General features: G+C 33.6%; 1 protein-coding gene across 36 annotated transcripts in view; it reads left to right on the top strand.

Moving 5' to 3' along the window:
* The window catches only part of Lingo2 (leucine rich repeat and Ig domain containing 2), a 1124971-nt gene that overhangs the window by 369334 nt on the left and 736476 nt on the right, over positions 1 to 19161 (top strand). For 24 of the 36 annotated variants that reach the window (XM_063252316.1, XM_063252363.1, XM_063252336.1 and 21 more), the window contains one exon: positions 14386 to 14442. The exons of 11 other annotated variants lie outside the window; for them this stretch is intronic. The gene's annotated coding sequence lies outside the window, so the exon portion shown is untranslated. Of the gene's footprint in view, positions 1 to 13291; positions 14030 to 14385; positions 14443 to 19161 lie in introns of those variants that run through there. One more of the 36 variants, XM_063252369.1, reaches the window with a different exon arrangement.

Here is a 19161-nt window from a genome sequence, read left to right as displayed (position 1 = left end):
TTGCCATATTTGACTGTATTCTTCCCCCCCCCCAAAGAAAGTAATAAGCACTAAGGAGTAATAAAATCCAAGATGTGTAAATTTTGTTGTAAAAAAGAGAGGGAAAAAAAAAAAGAAAAAGAGCTCTAACGGATATAACAGCAAGTGTGTTTGGGGGTGTTAAATAGCTGACTTTATCAATGTTTTTGGAACATTGAACACAGCTGTTTGCAGTCTCCCTGTTTGAATGTCCACCTTGTGTTCTTTGATACTGTGATTTGAGGAACTATTTTCAAGAAAATAGTGTATAATCTACTAGCAGGTAATTTCTTACTGTTATGGTTTTTTGTTTTGTTTTGTTTTGTTTTGTTTTGTAGTTCTGTATTGCATGTACCCTTACGCCGCTTTGGTTTGTTTTGTGTTTTTCTCTTTTTCCTCTTAAATAAAAAAAAAAAAAAAAAAAAAAAGAAAATGATCCTGGTGATATTCTCTAAGTGTCCTAGTTCTCCCAGCTCTGGGAAAGGGCAAGTGTCTGCTTAGGAAATCAGGTAAGATAATAGGATTATTTGGCTTTTGTTCTATTGTAGGAGCATTCTGCAGTCAATATGGAGATGCATTCCAATTTGCTAGGCAGGGAGTCTTACCAAGTTTGCAAAGTTAATTGTGATTAGTATTAGAGCTCAGCTTTGTCTAATTGCTAATATTATCCAGTTATTAAATATACTAAAACTTCAATGCAGAGGTTCTTGATGTTAAAAATACCTATAAAATAAGGTCCTGGAAGAAACAACTTTTCTAATATATGTGAGCATACCTCTCTGCTTCAAATTGTTATTTTTTTAATGTGGCCAGGACATCTTGCTAATTGAGCAGACATAAAAAGTGCAGGGAAATCATTTACCTAGTAAAAACTGGAGGCATTGTCTATGGTAGAACTTTGAGTCTCTGTGAAAAGTACCCACTCTCAGGCTAATTAATGCATTCTGGTTATGCCTTCATTTCAGTAAGGTAGAAGTCTGAGGTTTAACTGTGAAACTCTCATAATCCCCAAAGAATTTAATGATACTTTTTCACTTTAATTCTTTATATTTTATTTTATAAAAATATCATCAATTATAATTTTCAGGGATAATGTATCAGTTATTTTATTTGTTTTAGCCTTACTGCTCCAAAAATTGGAAAAGATGAAATTCTCTATTATAATTATCTGCGTATTTAAACTAGAAAATTCTAAGAGCTTTTGTTTTCCAAATCTGGTGCAATTTCACATGAAAAGTGATGTACAGTTTGACCAATGTATATACAGAACAGCCATTTGTAATTACTCAGATGTTAGGACTTTTAACTTTTATTGTTACCATATTGGGATGAGACCAAGAGAAGCCACGTGGTAGTTTATTTCTGTGAGCCCATTAAAATTACTGAGAATGTATGGGCACGGTGATGTACACACAGTGGTGTATACCAACAACTTGGGCAGAAGGATCCCACTTTGAGCCAAGCATGGACAATTTGATATTCAATATTCAATTGGTATTTGATATTCAATTTACTGTATCATCCACACACCTACAAGTTGTAAATTACTAAGATGCACACCTGTGGAGAAAACCTGTAAAGAAAATGTATGCAGCAGCTAATGCTTAGAAATATAAATGCATTCTGTGTATTAAAAATAATTCAGTGGCAAACTTCTGGATATAAAAATACACTGAGTAACATATTTCAACACTTACTCATATGCTAAGAGAATCTCTCAATTGTTAAATTATAGGTCTGGGATAAGTGTTGACTAATCATGATTTAAAATCAAATAGCCCTGAATGTTGTGACATCCATTGACTAGGACCTGAATATTTAACATAATCTGCATGAAACCTTAACTTTTCCTAAGCTGCTTTCATATCTGCCATTGTCATCATTTTGAAATTGAAGATCATACAGCACTTAGCCTGACAAGACTATTAAATATGTCTTATATCTCAAAGAAAGCAGTAAGAATGTTACCTCAATTTATACGATACAGTTTATGAAGATGATCTTTGATTGTGCAGAAGATTTCAGCTCTGCTGTGATTTAAGAGCTCACCACACACTGATTTGCCTAATGATTTACTTTTAAGCCTGGATGTCTTCGAAAACAATTGAATTTTTGGACCCTTGATTTTACGGTAGAGACACATGTTTAGAGAAGAAAAATAATATTCCTTCTGAGGATGGTAAATTATATTGCCCACTTCTTATCATCAAGTTCTTTGTTAATCTAGCAATCCCTTATTTGACAATGATCGAAATTTAATTTTGAAAAGTATAACAAAGTAATTCTCCTATTTGGCTCCTTTTTTTCCTGAACCCAGAAATGAAGATACAAGATTATGAGTGTAAAGATTAAAGAAATAAGGCTTTGTTGAATGCCTTCAATATTCAGGAATTAGCCGACCCAGTATATTCAAGTTTATGGTCATCTGCAGATGTATACTAACATACAAACTTCTGTTTCAAGGATTTTTAGGTTGCTTTTGGTACCATTTGTTTTTGTTTTGCATAGATTGTCCCATATATACATAGCAATTTGGGATCTGAAGAGGGGAAATGTTAGCTCCAGTAAGGGTATATAAAAAGGTTAAAGAAGTCACTTATTTATTTACTATCCTGCATTGCTCCTCAAATATCCACATTTTATTTTAATGTCATAGATTTAAAAAGCCAGGGAATTGACAGGCCAGGAGTAAAAAATGCAAGTAAGGGGAACAAGAGGATTTTACAAATGAGTCTTCACTCTCTATAGTTCCATTTGAGGGTCCTTATGTATGGGTATCTTCTGAGTTTCGAGATTAGTAAGTCGCCATAGTATGCTGGATTGAAAGAAGTCACTGATTATACATATATTTATAATTCTTTAAATAAAAATGCAAAATTGAGGTTATTTTACATTAACATTCCAATTACTTTAAGGTAGTATCATTACACTTAGTTACCATTAAATTTATACTAATTACTGTATAACTGATATTTACATAGATTGCATTTGTTTTCCAGAGAAAATTTTTAATATATTTAATTGTGTTTATTTTTAATCTGTTCACAGGATATGTATACTTTTTACATAGTCATTATAGAGGAAATGTCACTATCTACATACTGGGAAATAACTGGACTGATATCAGAACATCTGAGTTTTATTATACTCAGGCTGAGTTACTTTAAGAAAATCACACAGCCTCTGTTATAGTAAGGAAAACTAAAACATCATGATTTTAGGATTCAACTTGAAAGTATGTTATTTTTCTAAATAATTGGAGTACATCATCAAAAATGGCTAATCATATTAAAACTATTTAATATGTTAACTTTGGTTGAGAATTATGATCCCCAGTTATAGTTTGTTACACAAGACTAAAACAGTCATTTTCAAATATTGTTTACTGTGACCCAGAATAAATGAAAATATACAGTTCACATTGCAATTCAAGAAACATGGTATGCATACATACTACACAACTGCACATCTGAAAAAAATATTCCTACTTATCATTAATCTTGTTTTTTCTATAATGTTCTGTCTGCTTTTGATTGGAAAAGGTGCTGTTTATTATCCATTTCACTGATTTAAAGAGGATATATTTTACTACCAGGAAACAAACTGTTGACAATATGGCCTAAATTTCCCCTAGATAAGTCCTAAGTGCGATGAACATTTTAATACGTTTTCTAACTAACAAATTCAGATATTGGTTTAACAATATTGCTCATTTTAATTTTTCTTAGTGTTGTGGTTTATAATGTTCTTCTTGTTTCTAACATATATTCATATGGGAAAGATAACAAAATCTGGAATTTACCAATGCGTTTTAAAATGTGTCCTCCAGCATTTTAATTTTTACTTACTATTTTTTGATACGGCAAGTAAGTTGCCTAATGGTAGGTAACATTGCATGTTTCCCAGCATGATTTTCAGAATTGCCATTAATTACCTTTATTTATAACTCACATTTAGACTTATACACTCATCATTTATACTCATCATTCTGAAATCTTTAAAAAGGTACTTATATGCTTATTCGTAGTAATTAGGAATAAAAATTCTAACTGGTACAGTGTAAAACAAATGATAATATAGAACAAAATACTAATCAAAGCATTTTTATTAAGTAATCATAGATACTTACTACCCAATAGTTTTATATGCTTCTTTTCCTAAATCTATCTGAAGCAACTTGTATAACTATCTGAAAAGTAAACTGTAAAGAAATAATGATTTTGGTGTGATTTAAGTACCTGTTTATACACAAGTCACCATCTGTGTTTTTTGAAATATGTCAGTGGAAAAGGGACAATTTTTGATCAAAAATTCTAGAAGGGAAATCAGAAAAGTCATGGACTATCATATTAATAGATTTAAAAACAAGTATAATCTTTGTAATCTCTGTTTACATGTAAATGTTTCATACATAGATATACATAGTTATATGGTGAAAAGCTGAATATTAATTTTTTAATTTAATTTAAAGAAAGACTAAACAAAACAGAAAACGGGTAGAAATAATGCATAATTTCAAAGAAAAAAATAAACAGTAACAAATCACTAGTTGATGATTACAGATTGCCTTCTTACAAATAGTTATTCAAGATACTAAAGTGGAGCATATAAAGTGGGGATTCAAACAGTAAGATTGCAACCAGTTCTGTTCAACTATCCAAAAAAAATTAGAAATATGATTGTCAATCCTATACACTTAAACATACATGCAGTTATCCATATCTTCAATTATGTTGAGATTGAATAAGCCCAAGCATGCTAATATCACTCTGAACTAAGAATAATACCATTGCTGGGTTTCACATTACAACACTCCAGGATCAGCGCTGGGTATTTTAGTGTCTTTTTTCTTCAAACTATCTGTTCATTTCATCATGTGTCATAAGAACAGTTTTCATAACTGTTTATAGGTTCTACACATGCATGAGTCTTAACATGTATTTCTATCCTTTCTATATTAAGAGGGAGAAACAAAATAAAGCAAGGCAAAACAAAACATATCCTATAAACACATGAAATGAAATAAACATATAAGGCCATTGTACAAAGATGAACATTTAATTTGATAGTTTACATTTATTTATTTATTTTTGGTACCAAGAATCGAACTTAGAATCTTACTTTTGCCAGGCTGGCACTGAGCTGTATCCCCAGCCCCAAATTTGATAATTTTTATGTCAGAAGTATGAAATTATAAAATAATTTAATTTTTTGGTTGTTTGTATTATTTATATTTTTCAAAATTAACGTGCAACGTTTTATGATAAAATTATTAAACATTAATATACATTCTGTATTTTATATATATATATATATATATATATATATATGTTACTGTTACCTGTGCCCACTTATGAATTTTCATAATCCTTTTTTGTTGATTCTATTTTTATCTCTCTTTCAATGTCTAGCATTGTCTGTATTTTCTTAATTGAGCAAATGATTTGAAAAACATGATTAACATAGCTTTTACCTAGAAGATATTTACAAAAATGGTGAAATACACATGTAAATAATTGGAAATTACAGCATGAGAGCTGCAACCAGACAAGGGACAGATTTGGACCACAGGGTAACTGAACAGTGACTGAAATTAAATGATCATAAAGTGAGTAGAAATAAAGAAGCAGAATCTTTAAAATTAGTCTTTAAAAATGTTTACCAATTTCAATCATGGTGAGGCTCCACTGACATTATTTCTGAATGTCAGTCTTTATAAGTTCTTAATCAATATATATTCTCCTGAAGTTGTAATTAGTTCCTAGCTAAAAGTACTACCTTAAGCCTGTCAGATTGCCCATCTCCATCAAGCACATGTCTGCCATTGGCAAGAGCTGTGATTGCTGTGGCAGGAATCAGAGATTCAAGTTTCCAGCATGGATTTTGGCTCCATTTGAGGACTAATGTTTCAAAATGAGATCCTTTCTTATCTGGCAATCTGATTAGGAAATGCGCTTGGTCACTGTAATTAGAGTTCAGATTTACTGCCTGTTTCTGAGAATGGTTCACTATGATGTTACATCTCTAGCCAATCGTGCCATATTCTCAACTGTACACTAATAGCTTATTAGCAGTCCATCTGCTTTTCTGCATGGCTTTCTGTCTTACCAAGCAGTTTGAGGACATACTTCCTGCACTTGAACTGGCTGGAAAATAGCTATATATCCTTTGCAACATGACCTTGTTGTCACTTACAGATAATTAGGAAAGACGAGTCAGGATATTCTTGTGTCTGTGCGTAGAGTAAGATATCATTTTAAGGCTGGCATATTATTTTCCTTCAGTTGATGAATGTTTAGTGTCATAGCTCAAAAAGAGATGAGCTACAGTCTGCTAGTTTTGGCAGTGTCTGCTTAGTGGGGATGTTTAGCTTGTCCTCCCGAATTACAGCTCCATTTATTTTATCCAGTTTCATTAATCTTCTGAGTACCTTCATGTCCAATGATATGGCTACTGGTAGTGCCGAGTGGAGAATTAATTACAAGTAGACTAAAGTAACACATCTATGGGAGCCAGACCCCCAAATCATTTGGATGTCATTTTAATTAGCGCAAAACAGACTTGTAATAAACTGCAAAGTTCTTTGCAAAAGGACAATCTCTAGAGAGACAAACATGGGAAGAGTACAATGGAAATGAATATGACTTCAGGGAAGCATAGACTAGGAGAATACTGTAAATTAAAACTTCAAAACATGATGCTTCAAAATATGATACGATAGGACTAGGAGTGTACTGTAAATTAAAACTTCAAAATATGATGCTTCCTGTAGACCATATCAAACAGTGGAAACATTTCTGTATTTTCATGAAAAAGAATAAGATTATAGGTCTGAAAAAATTTCAAATGCCAGTAGCCAAATTCAGTCCCTTCTTCTTCTCCTCTCTTGCCTCTTTCTCCTCTTCCTCACCCCCCCCCTTTTATTTTGAGATGAAGTCTTGCTTTATCATCCGTGCTGGGCTCAGACTCCTCCATTAAAGTACTCCTCCCACCTTCGCCTCCCAAGTAGCTGGGTATATTCTATGGAATTGAAAGCCTGAAAAGAAACTATGAACCTAAGTTAATTTAGAAAAGCACAATGGTTCTTAATCTTTTTTGTATTTTTCACTACTGAAATGTAAAACGGCATTTTGTTTTTATTCTTTTCATCAAAAGCATCAACATTTCAAATATGATAGAGTCATTGAGAAATACTTATCCCATGTTTGAAGTGAGAAAATGATTCTCATTATTTTACTTTTAGAAAAAATAAAACTTACTTGCTAAATTCCTTTTTCTTCTAAAGTTTTTCTTTCCTCATCACCTTACATTGTAAATTCAGAGATGCACTTCTAGGCACAAATCTTCAGTTCCTAGAAAAGTATACGCTTTATTCCTGATGTATCCAGAATATATCAAACTGAGGGGTACGGGTGATGATGATTATAGCTAAATCCATAGTGCTCCCGAGTTATTCCAGATGCTAGGGTAGCTTATTTACTTCCCCTAGTAATGCTGTGTGGTAAATCATGTGATTACTGTCATCCTTACATAAAGTCTTTGTTAATTAGCACAAGTACTTGACAGCCACCAGGGAACTGCTATTCTGGTCTTTTAATCCCCACTTGTCTCCGAAAGTCTCTTCATCTAATTCATTTTGTCCTCTCTCAATTCTTAAAATCCTGGTAGTTTTTCTTCATAGGCAAGATGTTGGATGACTTATGATTCCCAAAACATTTCTTTCATAATTTTCAATTTCTCTGTTAATGTTCAATCTGCTTTCCTTGTTGGCATGCCCCATCATGGGTCCTCTGCAGTAAGTGACTATTCACTTTGACACCCTTCATATTACTGGAGTTGCGTGTAGTATGAGTATGGTCATGTCTTTGCATTTCATTGAGTCTATACAACTATTCTCTTTCTAAATTCCCTGAAAATAGCTCACTTTGAATTTTATGTTATTAAGTTATACTGAACATTGTGTGGTAGTCATCACTGCTATATCCCAAGTCATGCTTCCAAGTTTCTTGAAGATTTGTGGCTTGGATTATTGTGGTTCTTTCTTATGTTACTCATACTGTGATCTAAGTGGTTTTAGAGTTGGATTGTCTTCCAGTAACTTGGTCTCTCAGCTCCTTGGCCTTTACTCTGCCAGTGACTTTGCTTTTATAATACTATGGCCACAGATTAGTGATGATTAGATTACTAACTTTGCTGTTATCATAATTACAGACTCTCCATGATCTCAGTTTCTTTGCTTTCTCATTGGACCATAAGAAATTGTCTCTTTCTTGCTTTCTTTCTTTCTTTCTTTCTTTCTTTCTTTCTTTTTCTTTCTTTCTCTCTTTATTTCAAAAGAAAAAGCAGAAAGAGTAGATATTTTCATAAAAATAGTAATTTCATAATTTCAAAAAAATAGTAAGAAATCACTAGTTAATAATTACATATTGTCTTCTTAGTTTCCCTCTCTTTCTATTCAATTTCAATACTCTTTTGATCCTTAAATGACCTGAAGTCACTGATCATATCAGTATCTCTCACACACCTTATGTCCCTATTTTCCATCTTATCCAACTTAAAGTTAAAAGTTGTTCCAATCACATCTCTTACTCACTTGCTTCATTTTTTGGGGAAAAACTAATCCTGATTAAAGACAGCTAAGTAAACACAGCTAGAAAAAAACACTGAATGCTTTGTTTCAATTGATTGTTTTCAGGTTAGAGTTACATTTATGCTTACATTCTCTTAGACCAGTGGTGGCAAACCTATGACACATGTCCCACAGCAAGCTGTTTGAAAGCTCCACCATTACTGTCTTAGACTAGTACTGCATACTTTCTCCTCTCTCCTTTCATTCCATCAATAGTCTCTTTTCCAGAGGATGACCTTAAATCCTATTTTAATGAGACTGTAGATTCAATACTAAAAAACATACTATCAGCTCCCACAACCACAGCTGAACAGTAGCCATCTCCAGTGCTTTCTCTTCTGTGGCAGTGAGTGAGATCTCCATGTCAACTTCTTCATCTCTGTATTTGCAACCCATCTCTCACACTTATGCAAGGTTTTCCTCTAAGCAGTCTATACACTTTGTCCCACAGCATTAATTTTTCCCATTTTACTGCATCATTCTAACTTACAGAATGCTATGTTTTTTCTTCCTAAAGGAACAATATCCTGTGACTCATTTTGCCCCTTCCTTGACAACAAAGTTCTGTCTCCAACTCAATTCAATTGTTAATCTTTATTGCTCAAAGTGCTCTTCCCAAGACCTCTTCACTAATCCAATGAGCACTTGTTAGTTTTATTCCAAGTCCTTCTATTGTTCTTCATTGAACTTTCAGGATGCACCTTCTCCTATATCCTGAGGCATCCTAGTTTTTCTCTTACCTCATTGGCCATGCTCAGTTTCTTTTATGATCCTTCTTTATATCTTCTAATATCTTTAATATACTATGTTTAATCCTTAATATATTTTCTCTTCTTCCTGTACTTACTCTTCTTTTGATTTTGTCCAGTCTTACATTTTCAAGTGTCTTTGACTTTTGGACCCTAACTCTGTACCCCCAGGCAGGATCTCTCTCTAAATTTCAAATTCACATAATCAAGGATTTATTTGGTTATATACTGGACATATATCTAAAAACTGAACTAATATTCCTCACACTTAAGCATATTTTCATATTGTCTTTGGTATTTTAGTTAACACAATCTTTGATTCATTCCTGACTTTCCTCTGTTTTGAGAACACTGCACACCTAACTCATCAGCAGAACCAAGAGTATTTACAGGGTATAACAGGTCACATTCCAGTTCCATGCCTGCTATCTTGGTCTAAGTGGAATGTCCCACTCATAGCCCAAGAGTCACATGCAGCCATGGACAATTAGAAATGAGACCTCACAACAAGCCTAATCATTTAACATTATTGTGTGACATTTAACAAGGTTTTGATGACTTGATTACTGGGTGCTCGCTCAATCCTGAACTACATGGGGCACAGGAGAAGGCTATGAGGAGGAGGACACAGTACAGTGGTAAAGCTGCTTCCTGAGCCCTTCTCACACAGTCAAGCAAATGGAAACCTGTGATCACTGATAGTAATAATTCAGTCTACCTACACATATTGTGCTTGTTAAGAGACATGTTTATTGTTACTAAGCAGAGAGGTAAATATTTTTATTTACTAAGCTTGAATTATTTTAATGTTAAAATAAAATATAAAAGCAAGTTTTGTTATTTATATATATTATCTGTCGTATGTATTTTATGTGTGCCTAGGACAACAAAAGTTTGGATACCTGTGGTCTAGGTAACATCTGTCACCTTAGTTACATGTGTAGCTGTCTAATAATTTTCCCACCTTCTTCCATCTTCTTCTCTCCCTCTCTGTATCTGTATTCATATCTGCATATAGTTCTATCTATATCTATATTTAAATCCAATCTACGTCTATATCATCTGTAGCTATCCATTTTATTACTCAGGTTACCTTGCTGGGACAAAAATGTGTGACACTCACACTTAAAAGAGCAGAGGTGTTTGTTGTGGTATTTTATTTTGTTTTGTTTTGTTTTATTTATAGGCTCATGGTTTCAAAAATTTAAGTCTGCAGCTGACTTTAAGGTGTAAATAACATGGTTTAAAGGCTTGGGAGAGAAACTGTTCAACCCATGCATCAGTGAAGGAGAGTAAAAAGGAAAGGGTCTAATAGCACATTCAACTTGAAACTTTTAAAATAATTAATCCATCGATGAGTACACCCCTACAACCCAGTGACTTCAAAATGCTCCATGTCTGTACATATGAAAAATTTGGGAAGCATTTTAAATCTTTACCACAGCATCTATCTGTATCTCCATATTAATCTATACATATTCTTTGAAGATAAAGAATATTTTTGCTTGCATACTACTTACCAGTGTACTGTGCCTAGAACAATGTAGTTAATCATATGATGAATTAATGACCTGAATCTTAGAAAAGGCCAATAGTCATTCAAGATGTGTGAATTAAAAGTTCTCTTAGACTCAGATCTCTTCTCGTCTATGCCATATTAGTTACTATTATATATTCCATTACAGTTGTTTTCTATAAATAAATCATTTAAAATATTGCATTTGTCAGAGTAAAGTCAATTCATTCTTCATGATATGTGATCTAATCTATGTATATAGACATAGTCATATATACACACAGCTAATATCTTAGAATAAAGTGTAAAATATCCTTCAACCCTAAAATATATCTAAAATATCTTGGAGAACAAAAAAATTAAACTGAATAACATATTGCTTCTACAAGCTATCAGTGTGGCCCAGTGTTTGACACCAAGTTTGGAGAAGTGGAATATATACATCCTTCACTTCTGGCCATCAGGTTTGTAAGCTTGGGATTCCGCTTGTCCTCAAAAGCATGCATTCCTTTTGCTAGTTTGTTCATAATACATTAATCATGTACTAGTGGCACGTACGTTCCCATTTTCATATAGACAACGAAAATTAAATATTTCAATAGATTTAGTGAGTCATTTAATGAATTTTAATCACCATAAAATACTTATTAAGAACCCATTTGTATACAATGTGACTGTCATGTTATGATACCAGATCACTATTAATGTAAATATCAATTTTAATATAAGTATCACATTTGTAATTTGAAAACGTGTTTATATGCTTCTGAGATGATGCCTATTTCTTGAAGATTTTGAGTCAGGTGAATTGCATACTGTATCTACAGGAAATGATTATATGTGTCAAGCAGATAGTATTCTCAGACTTGTCAGTTCCCAAATGTAGGAATAATAGAGCTGGTCCCTCATGAATATTTCACTCGGGAACTCTGCTGCCTCTCTGGTGTCTAATATGTCAACCAATCATTTTGAACATAGTCTTTGCCCTCCTCTGTAGTGATTGGTCCATTGGTCTCAAGGGTGTTTCTACACAGTCTATTTAGTGATTTTCTTGGTCACCTTCTGAATCAATTATTCCCTGCAATATTCAGTTTCCCTGTTTCTGGGACACAGAGCTCCACATCTACTATTTAGAGGAGAGGTTTATTTTGGCTGACAGATTCTATGGGTTAAGTTCATGGTTTACTGGCTCTGAGGAAGAAACAGTAGGATGAGGGACCACTTGAGGAAAGCCACTTATACCACTTGGCCTCAAGGAAGAGAGAGAATGGAGGTTGGAGAACGATACAGCTTTCCAGCCCATTCCCAGGATGATATGCCTCTTCAGAACATGCCCCAATTTGAACCCAGTAGAGCCAATTTACATCTAAACCATAGCATTCTACCTCTGGCTCCAAAAGTCTCATGTATCTCATTGTATAAAAAAACATTTAGTCTATCTCAAAGACTTGCCAGTCTTCACCCTTAGAGCACTCCTGCAAAGTCCAAATGCAAAGTCCACTCTGAGACTTGAGACAAAATTTTAGCTGTGAGCCCTCATAAAATTCACAAATAAACTTAAACCCCTCCAACATACAATGGCACAAGGTAAATATTTACATTCCAAAATGGAAGAACAGGAAATAGAAAGGAATCAGACCAAAGAATGATGAAACCCAGAAGAGAATGTATCATAGTGTAGTTCCATGGTTAGCATCTGCAACAGGCATTGGTAAGATGTGTATTCCAAAGGGCTTGGGCAGCCTCACTTCTATGGCATGTAGGCTGCAGCTCACACATCCTCTCTCTTGGGCTAGCTCTGTCCCATGTCTGCATTTTCCCTCAAAAGACTTTGCATAATTCTATGATCTTCATCTTCCTGGAGTTTCCACTGAATCTTTGGCTTCCCTCTCATAGCTTTACGAATTGCCCTTTCAGGGGCTCCTGACAGAGAGTATGACCTCATCACATTTCTGTCTGGCCCCCCAGAATTTCTTATGAGTTCTATGAGAAATCATCTATGATCCCATAACTTGAATCCTGCATGCATGAAAAAATAGTATTCCATGGACTGCATCAAGGTCTATCATTGGACCAGTTTCTGAGTGTTTGGTGAGTCTGCATGGTGAAATGAATCCGAGGAGTCAGTTCCCTGGCCAGTCCTTCTAGTGCAGGGGGACCAAGGCTTCAGTTTTCAAATGAAAGATTTATAGTTTTTCACCTTCAAGTCTACAATATATGCATCTCGCTGATTTCTCAGATGCCTTTAAGCTATCATTTCAATTGTCCTGATTCAAGTCCTTGGCTTCTTTTCAACACTAATCCTTTTCAGCAGTCTGGTTCTCAATGGCCCCAACTTTGCAGGCACTTCATTTCTGATGAAACTTGACTTTTTTTTTTTTTTTTTTTTTTTTTTTTTAATGTTCTGCCTGATTCTCTTTATAAATCTAGATAGAGGCACCTAGCTGTATCCATGCCACACTTTGAAAGTTTGTCTGCCATGAATTTCCTCCACCAGATTAATTAGTCCATTGCCTTTAATTTCAGCTTCCTGCAAATCTTAGGTCATGGACAAAATGCAGACCAATTCTTTGCCAAATGCATGGCTTCTAGCACAGTTTCCAGTAGAGCACTACTTTCTAACCGAAACCTCATGAGTCTGACCTTTATTATCCACATTCCTATGAGATTTTGTCTTTAATCTCCTGTTAGAACCGCCCACCAAGTTCATACATACAGCACTGCAGGGCTTCTGTAACCAGCATATCCAGACTTGTCCACACCTCTCCCACAAACCAGTTCCTTAGGTTTCATATTCTGACCTGTCTCCCCTCTCAACACAGAAGATTCGTGGTGGACATTTTAGAACTAAGCTATAGCAGTCCCAAGGGATTTTTCTAATTTTCTAGTTTCAGAATAAATCTTACTGCAAGTCAGAAAAGAGATGTTGAACATATTGCCAGTGTCCTTTACAGGCAGAGGGTACCTAACAACCAGAAAGAAAAGACTGCTCAGAGCAATGCAGGAAGAGGAGCCAGGACGGTGCTTCTCCAATACTGAGAATGCAATCCAATATAAAGCCATTTAATGCATGTCATCAACTTACAACGGCTGGCCCCTGCTTGTATTGATCTACAGGTAAACACACTAGCTTCCCATAACTAATTCAATGTTTCCCCTGAGGTTTAACATCAACACTGCAGTTCAAAATCTCCAGTCAGAGACATAGTCTCTTGCTGTTTTTGTTTATTGGTTTTGTTGGTTTGTTTTCCAGAATATTGGTAGGGTTTTAAGGATAGGATACCGGAGAATGTTTTAAATTTTTTCTGTTTCTTTATTTCTCTTTCTCTCCCTGTCTTATTCTGGTTGAAAGAGCTAACAAGTCTTGGAGGCTTCAATCCCTTATATAGTACTGCATATTGTCAAAAACTTTAATATGTATATGAATCCCTTGAGATCTTATTGAAATGTATTTGTGTTTTTATCCGTTCTAGAGCTTGAAGCTCCTAGTTTTCTTGGAATGAAATAACAGCCCTCCACAAAAGACAGACGTGAGTAAAAACAGAATGAATAAAACATTAGGAAAACTCCTCAATGTACAGTCTATATTAAGGGTTAAGAGTGTAAATGGACAATATGCATGGTTCTTTAATAGTCTTGCTTCCTCTTGTGACTGTTTTCGGAAAAGAAGAAAAATGTAGACAATAAGTTGGCTCAAAAAAATATTTTTCCTGTGAAGTTTATTTTGATATTCAGGACTTTATTTTCTTGTCACTTGCTTTTTATATTTTGGTTCAAAGTGACATTCTTATTTAAACAAATGTTTGATATCTCATACTTTACGAAGATAATTGATCAATACAGTATCTTTGTATGGAGAAGCAGTGGTGGTGGTGGTGGTATGTATGTGCAAGAGTGTGTGCGTATATATCTTTAGTGCTGGCTATCTAGATTTATAAAACCATACACTGTTGAGTCTTCTTGACTACATATAAAATTTCATTATGTAATTGATAGTTCTCAAGCATACTAGAAAGAGCTCCTGAGGCTACTAGATAAGCATGAGTTCCCAGCATTCATTGGGGAAGCTTATGCTAATTTAAGATCTGAAGTTTATGATAATTTAAGAATGTATAACACAACAGCGATAAAACAAAATACAACTTTTTCCTGCTCCTGTAAATTTTAATAAGTACTCTGGCTTATGCAGCTAGCATGAAGATAACTCCAGTTAATTATTTGTGGTACTTTAAAACAAATGTTTTGGGTAAGCAAGGTTATGGAGTTTGTTTCACTAAGATTGTATTCAACTGAGGAATTAGTCATCACATGTTTATGTGAAGTTTTCATGATAGATTAATTAGTTGAAGAATATAGCAACACAATAACATAAAACCTCATTTGGCTATCAGTACTTGAAACAGGACTGGTAATGCGATTCTTTATTTGCATAATTTTCTTTAGCATATATATCACCAGAGATTGTAGTATTTTGTAGCTAAAGGTAAGTACTATATTTATGATAATATTTGTTCTTGGAAATTATAGAGTAACTCATTAATTTTCAGGTAGTCTTATGAAATCTTTAAATCTTTTGCTTATCAGCTTGTACTATAATTATTTTGTCTTAGGGATTTGTGTTAAAAATGGAAGTAAATATAAAATCGCCAGTGTACATGTACTGCATTTTTTCTTTACAGAGTTGAGGGGAATAAAATTCCTTATCCTCTTTCTTCTCCCTTATAAAGCCCCTTCAAGGTATCTTTGCTTACAGTGTGACTTAGGCAAGGAAATGTGCTTGTAGACTATCTTGTTTTAGTCTAATTTGTGCCCTGTGTGTGCATATTTGTGTGTATACTGCATACATATTCCTCTATTTAATTTCATTCACATCTGGTATTGCTCATTCTAATTGTTACTGTATCTCAAATCTAAATTAACTTTTAAAAACTGAGATCTCTGATAATATGTTTGTCAGTTTAGGGTGATCATTAACTTGTCTCTATAGTTGTGATGAAATTCAATTTTGCAGTACTACAGTCAGTAAATGTTGTTTTAGTCTAATTTGTGCCCTGTGTGTGCATATTTGTGTGTATACTGCATACATATTCCTCTATTTAATTTCATTCACATCTGGTATTGCTCATTCTAATTGTTACTGTATCTCAAATCTAAATTAACTTTTAAAAACTGAGATCTCTGATAATATGTTTGTCAGTTTAGGGTGATCATTAACTTGTCTCTATAGTTGTGATGAAATTCAATTTTGCAGTACTACAGTCAGTAAATGTTATTAATCAAAATATTTAAAAATTTAAGTGGTATAGTATGTTGATTCAGACTAAAGCATAAAGAAAACATGGGTTAGGGGTCAGTTAGATATGTTTTTGATACTTCTTTATTGTTTTCTAATTGTTTGCCCTAGATGATTTCTATGGTCTCTCAACTACAGCAGGTAATCAATAAACACAATTTGATCCACATAACTTTGACGGTGAGAAAATTATAACTGTTAAACATGTGACATATAGAACAGAGTAAATATGCAATCATGGTTACCATTATCAGGTTTCAAGATTATATGCACATGTAGAAAACATGACCTAATTAAATGATGGAATCAAAGACATCTAGATTAGTATCTTGCTTTGTTTCAGAAAAAAAGACTATAAAATTTATTATATTCATAAAATGTTCAGTACAATGTTATATATTTTTGTATTTTAATAAAAATACCTTATTCAATTAACTTTCTTTATACTTGCCTACACTCTGATTTTACCAGACTGTATTAGTGGTAGAACTGGGAGGGATGTAATTAATTTTAATTTTTTATGTATACACTTATGTAGACTTTGATTCGTACTTAACCTGGCATGTATTTTCCTCGAATTCATTCTTTTCAGATTTTCAGTCAGATGTATGATACTGTGCCTACGTAATACATGGTAATTTAACTCTACACATATACAATATGTATATACACACACTACTGCCTTTTTTTTTTATTATTGATTTTTAGTGTGTCAGAATGGCTCTTAGGGCTGGGGATTTAGCTCAGCAGTGTAAGCGCCTGCCTGCCAAGCATGAGGTCCTGAGTTTGATCTCTGGTACAAAAAAAAAAAAAAAAAAAAAAAAAAAGGTTCTTTGGTTGAGAGAGCTGTAAATCTCAAATTACTGCAAATCAAAGTAAGTAAAAGCTTTATTAGGCTTTGAGAAATAAAGTATATTCACGCTTCATGATGTCAGGAGCTAGGTAGGAACTTGGGAGGTTTGGAAGAACATGGTTGTCTCCTCACCACTCCTAATTCTAAGGGGCTGCATGTTTTTCACAGTTACTTCATTTCTCTGTCTGCAGATTACTATTTATTTTCTTTTCTTCTATAAAATTACCTTACTCTTCCTCAGTTTAACATGGCATGATTTTTAGGCAAATCTACCTGATATTTCAATATGTGTTTTCAGTGAATTACCAACAGATACTTATCTCTTTTCAATCAACCACTGACCAGGAAGTTAGAGAATTCAGGAACTTTGGGCCATCTTTTCTAATCACACAAAGGAAACTTACAATAAAAATAGAGGGTCTAAGTTAGGCAAAAAACTCTCTTAAGTAAGAAGTTACATTGATCATTATGCTTCAAGTAAAATATTCCCAGTTGTTAATGACTTGATTTGATTTTCACAACATTTCCTATATAATAGCTGTCAGTGGTCAGATAGGAATCCATTAGACATCAATGTTTATGGCAATAAGAGACAGTGGAATAAAATTATTTCTTAGCAAACAACAAAAACTGAGTTCTCTTTCCTCACCTGAAAACAATGAGATCCTTTCAGTCCTGCACTTAGATTAAAGGCCATGTGGACCCTTACTGCCTTTCCATATATGTTCCATGTCATAAATACAAGAAAAATATTTTTGTAAGTCCTCAATCTGGTGATATTATAAAGCTGTGAATATATATTCTAAGTCCATGTAAAGACTACAATTAATGTTTATTGATTCTTTGTTAGAAATCATTTGCCTACAGCATAAATAGGCTATGAGGTATATATTTTTATTTTGTTGTATGTAGTAAGAAGAGATTTATATGAATATATATTAGAGGACTTAGATTATTTTTTATCCGTAAAGTATTTCTATCAATTAGTTTATGATCAAGTTCTATTTTACTCTTATTTTGTTCTCAGATACCAAATGCTTAGATTTCCTGCTTCCATAAGGTAGTGATGCAAAGGAAATAATCTGATAGCTACCAACAGAGCACTTAACCAATATCAGAACAATTTTCTGGCTAAACATATGATCTTGAGAACAACAGAGTGAATTTATTGACAGTACACTAAAATATCTTTAACAGAGTTCACTGTAGATTAGTCATCAACTTCAATTCTCAAACTCAAAAGTGAAGGTTTAATTACAGGATTTCTATGAAATTTAGCTATAAGATAGTTTCACATGAGTGGTAATTGCTTTAGGAAAAAATTCAATCTTAAACCTCTTTACATTATCCTAATTTCCTTCTGGTTTTTGTTCCCTGCTAAATTGCTCAGTTGACTTCAGATATAGTTCATCAAGTCTATGACTACAAAATATGTTTTAGTCCATATAATTTATGTGAAATGCAGTATCCATGGTTGGCGAATTTAGATATTGTTGAAAACATCTGTCAGGCCAAGGAAACCATGACTTTGCTGTTAAAACAGGAAAATGTTTTAGAGCTAGCATGAATCTGCTGGCAACATTAGGATTTAAATGTAAATCGCAGAACAGTCTTTAAGTATTCCTTTATTGAGCTATATTTATATCAGCAATAATGAAAGTATTTACAGAAACAATTACATAGTAAATAAGAGATGTTGCAAGTTTAATCAACATTACTGAAAATGTGTAGTTACTTTATTAACAGTTTCTGCTGGTACTACAAATAATTATGCTAAAGAAAATATTTTAAATGTGAAAACAAATATTGAATGCTGTGTGGTAAAGGGGGTTCTTTTGTTTCGTGCATTGGGACTGTAAGCATATTAGATTTAGTTATCACTGTAGAATTTCCGAAATAGATACTTGTGATAAGGCAGTGAAGAAAAATTTTCCTGGTGAAGAAAATAGATTTTTCTCTGCATTCGTGTCTCGTTTATCAAACATGTGAAAGATATATCCCACAAGATGCCACAGAATTTCTTCTGTGACACAGCCTCTCAAAAGGCATACAGAATCTGGTCCAAGTGTTGGTTACCATGCAGGCACTTAGAGACATGCACTA

The sequence above is a fragment of the Cavia porcellus genome, unplaced genomic scaffold, assembly GCF_034190915.1.
Source record: "Cavia porcellus strain 051 isolate PalLab524CR breed Dunkin Hartley unplaced genomic scaffold, mCavPor4.1 scaffold_1, whole genome shotgun sequence".
Lineage (NCBI taxonomy): Eukaryota > Metazoa > Chordata > Mammalia > Rodentia > Caviidae > Cavia > Cavia porcellus.
This window is presented reverse-complemented; position numbering and strand designations above follow the sequence as displayed.